Here is a 4,790-nt window from a genome sequence, read left to right as displayed (position 1 = left end):
CTGTCTGCCAATCCGACAGCATCATTTCTCTCTCTGTCTGCCAATCCGATAGCAACTTTTCTCTCTGTCTGACAAACCGACAGCATCTTTTCTCTCTCTGTCTGCCATACCGGCAGCATCTTTTCTCTCTGTCTGCCAATCCGACAGCACCTTCTCTCTCTCTGTCTGCCAATCCGACAGCAGCTTTACTCTCTCTCTCTGCCAATCCGACAGAATCTTTTCCCTCTCTGTCTGCCAATCCGACAGCATCTTTTCTCTCCGTCTGCCAATCCGACAGCATCTTTTCTCTCTATCTGCCAATCTGACAGCATCTTTTCTCTCTGTCTGCCAATCCGACAGCATCTTTTCTCTCTCTGTCTGCCAATCCGACATCATCTTTTCTCTCACTGTCTGCCAATCCGACAGTATCTTGTCTCTCTCTGTCTGCCAATCCGACAGCATCTTCTCTCTCTCTGTCTGCCAATCCGACATCATCTTTTCTCTCTCTATCTGCCAATCCGACAGCTTCTTTTCTCTCTCTGTCTGCCAATCCGACAGCATATTTTCTCACTCTGTCTGCCAATCCGACAGCAACTTTTCTCTCTCTGTCTGACAATCCGACAGCATCTTTTCTCTCTCTATCTGCCAATCCGACAGCATCTTCTCTCTCTCTGTCTGCAAATCCGACAGCAACTTTTCTCTCTCTGTCTACCAATCCGACTGCATCTTTTCTCTCTCTACTGCCAATCCGACAGCATCTTTTCTCTCTCTGTCTGCCAATCCGACATCATTTTTTCTCTCTCTGTCTGCCAATCCGACAGCATTATTCTCTCTCTGTCTGCCAATCCGACAGCATCTTTTCTCTCTGTCTGCCAATCCGACAGCATCTTCTCTCTCTCTGTCTGCCAATCCGACATCATCTTTTCTCTCTCTATCTGCCAATCCGACAGCTTCTTTTCTCTCTCTGTCTGCCAATCCGACAGCATATTTTCTCACTCTGTCTGCCAATCCGACAGCAACTTTTCTCTCTCTGTCTGACAATCCGACAGCATCTTTTCTCTCTCTGTCTGCCAATCCGACAGCATCTTCTCTCTCTCTGTCTGCAAATCCGACAGCAACTTTTCTATCTCTGTCTACCAATCCGACTGCATCTTTTCTCACCCTGTCTGCCAATCCGACAGCATCTTTTCTCCATCTGTCTGCCAATCCGATAACATCTTATCTCTCTCTGCCTGCCAATCCGACAGCACTTTTTCTCGCTCTGTCTGCCAATCCGACAGCAGCTTTACTCTCTCTCTCTGCCAATCAAACAGAATCTTTTCCCTCTCTGTCTGCCAATCCGACAGCATCTTTTCTCTCTCTGTCGGCCAAACCAAAAGCATCTTTTCTCTCTCTGGCTTCCAATCCGACAGCATATTTTCTCTCTCTGTGTGCCAATCCGACAGCGTATTTTCTCTCACTGTCTGCCAATCCGACAGCATCTTTTCTCACTGTCTGCCAATCCGACAGCATCTTTTCTCTCTCTGTCTGCCAATCCGACAGCAGCTTTACTCTCACTCTCTGCCAATCCGGCAGCATCTTTTCGCAATCTGTCTGCCAATCCGACAGCATCTTTAGTCTCTCTGACTGCCAATCCGACAGCATTTTTTCTCTCTGTCTGACAATCCGACAGCATCTTTTCTCTTTCTGTCTGCCAATCCGACAGCATCTTATCTCTCTCTGTCTGACAATCCGACAGCATCTTTTCTCTCTCTGTCTGCCAATCCGACAGCATCTTCTCTCTCTCTGTCTGCAAATCCGACAGCATCTTTTCTCTCTCTGTCTACCAATCCGACTGCATCTTTTCTGTCTCTGTCTACCAATTCGACAGCATCTTTTCTCACCCTGTCTGCCAATCCGACAGCATCTTTCTCCCTCTGTCTGCCAATCCGACAACATCTTATCTCTCTCTGCCTGCCAATCCGACAGCACTTTTTCTCTCTCTGTCTGCCAATCCGACAGCATTTTTTCTCGCTCTGTCTGCCAATCCGACAGCAGCTTTACTCTCTCTCTCTGCCAATCAAACAGAATCTTTTCCCTCTCTGTCTGCCAATCCGACAGCATCTTTTTTCTCTCTGTCGGCCAATCCGAAAGCATCTTTTCTCTCTCTGGCTTCCAATCCGACAGCATCTTTTCTCTCTCTGTCTGCCAATCCGACAGCATCTTTTCTCACTCTGTCTGCCAATCCGACAGCATATTTTCTCTCTCTGTCTGCCAATCTAACAGCATCTTTTCTCACTCTGTCTGCCAATCCGACAGCAACTTTTCTCTCTCTGTCTGCCAATCCGACAGCGTATTTTCTCTCACTGTCTGCCAATCCGACAGCATTTTTTCTCACTGTCTGCCAATCCGACAGCATCTTTTCTCTCTCTGTCTGCCAATCCGACAGCAGCTTTACTCTCACTCTCTGCCAATCCGACAGCATCTTTTCGCAATCTGTCTGCCAATCCGACAGCATCTTTTCTCTCTCTGTCTGCCAATCCGACAGTATCTTTACTCTGTCTGCCAATCCGACAGCATCATTTCTCTCTCTGTCTGCCAATCCGACAGCAAATTTTCTCTCTCTGTCTGACAATCCGACAGCATCTTTTCTCCCTCTGTCTGACAATTCGGCAGCATCTTTACTCTCCCTGTCTGCCAATCCGACGGCATCTTTTCTCTCTCTGTCTGCCAATCCGACAGCATCTTTTCTCTCTCTGTCTGCCAATCCGACAGCATCTTTTCCCTCTCTGTCTGTCAATCCGACAGCATCTTTTATTTTCCTTTCTGCCAACCCGACAGCATCTTTTCTCTCCGTCTGCCAATCCGACAGCATCATTTCTCTCTCTGTCTGCCAATCCGACAGCATCATTTCCCTCCCTGTCTGCCAATCCGACAGCATCTTATCTCTCTCTGTCTGCCAATCCGACAGCATCTTATCTCTCTCTGTCTGCCAATCCGACAGCATCATTTCTCTCTCTGTCTGCCAATCCGATAGCAACTTTTCTCTCTGTCTGACAAACCGACAGCATCTTTTCTCTCTCTGTCTGCCATACCGGCAGCATCTTTTCTCTCTGTCTGCCAATCCGACAGCACCTTCTCTCTCTCTGTCTGCCAATCCGACAGCAGCTTTACTCTCTCTCTCTGCCAATCCGACAGAATCTTTTCCCTCTCTGTCTGCCAATCCGACAGCATCTTTTCTCTCCGTCTGCCAATCCGACAGCATCTTTTCTCTCTATCTGCCAATCTGACAGCATCTTTTCTCTCTGTCTGCCAATCCGACAGCATCTTTTCTCTCTCTGTCTGCCAATCCGACATCATCTTTTCTCTCACTGTCTGCCAATCCGACAGTATCTTGTCTCTCTCTGTCTGCCAATCCGACAGCATCTTCTCTCTCTCTGTCTGCCAATCCGACATCATCTTTTCTCTCTCTATCTGCCAATCCGACAGCTTCTTTTCTCTCTCTGTCTGCCAATCCGACAGCATATTTTCTCACTCTGTCTGCCAATCCGACAGCAACTTTTCTCTCTCTGTCTGACAATCCGACAGCATCTTTTCTCTCTCTATCTGCCAATCCGACAGCATCTTCTCTCTCTCTGTCTGCAAATCCGACAGCAACTTTTCTCTCTCTGTCTACCAATCCGACTGCATCTTTTCTCTCTCTACTGCCAATCCGACAGCATCTTTTCTCTCTCTGTCTGCCAATCCGACATCATTTTTTCTCTCTCTGTCTGCCAATCCGACAGCATTATTCTCTCTCTGTCTGCCAATCCGACAGCATCTTTTCTCTCTGTCTGCCAATCCGACAGCATCTTCTCTCTCTCTGTCTGCCAATCCGACATCATCTTTTCTCTCTCTGTCTGCAAATCCGACAGCAACTTTTCTATCTCTGTCTACCAATCCGACTGCATCTTTTCTCACCCTGTCTGCCAATCCGACAGCATCTTTTCTCCATCTGTCTGCCAATCCGATAACATCTTATCTCTCTCTGCCTGCCAATCCGACAGCACTTTTTCTCGCTCTGTCTGCCAATCCGACAGCAGCTTTACTCTCTCTCTCTGCCAATCAAACAGAATCTTTTCCCTCTCTGTCTGCCAATCCGACAGCATCTTTTCTCTCTCTGTCGGCCAAACCAAAAGCATCTTTTCTCTCTCTGGCTTCCAATCCGACAGCATATTTTCTCTCTCTGTGTGCCAATCCGACAGCGTATTTTCTCTCACTGTCTGCCAATCCGACAGCATCTTTTCTCACTGCCTGCCAATCCGACAGCATCTTTTCTCTCTCTGTCTGCCAATCCGACAGCAGCTTTACTCTCACTCTCTGCCAATCCGGCAGCATCTTTTCGCAATCTGTCTGCCAATCCGACAGCATCTTTAGTCTCTCTGACTGCCAATCCGACAGCATTTTTTCTCTCTGTCTGACAATCCGACAGCATCTTTTCTCTTTCTGTCTGCCAATCCGACAGCATCTTATCTCTCTCTGTCTGACAATCCGACAGCATCTTTTCTCTCTCTGTCTGCCAATCCGACAGCATCTTCTCTCTCTCTGTCTGCAAATCCGACAGCATCTTTTCTCTCTCTGTCTACCAATCCGACTGCATCTTTTCTGTCTCTGTCTACCAATTCGACAGCATCTTTTCTCACCCTGTCTGCCAATCCGACAGCATCTTTCTCCCTCTGTCTGCCAATCCGACAACATCTTATCTCTCTCTGCCTGCCAATCCGACAGCACTTTTTCTCTCTCTGTCTGCCAATCCGGCAGCATTTTTTCTCGCTCTGTCTGCCAATCCGACA

This window comes from Somniosus microcephalus, unplaced genomic scaffold (assembly GCF_052327205.1).
Source record: "Somniosus microcephalus isolate GS21.2 unplaced genomic scaffold, FLI_Smic_1.0 unresolved_chr6, whole genome shotgun sequence".
In the NCBI taxonomy this organism is placed as follows: domain Eukaryota; kingdom Metazoa; phylum Chordata; class Chondrichthyes; order Squaliformes; family Somniosidae; genus Somniosus; species Somniosus microcephalus.
Note: the sequence above shows the minus strand (reverse complement) of the source record.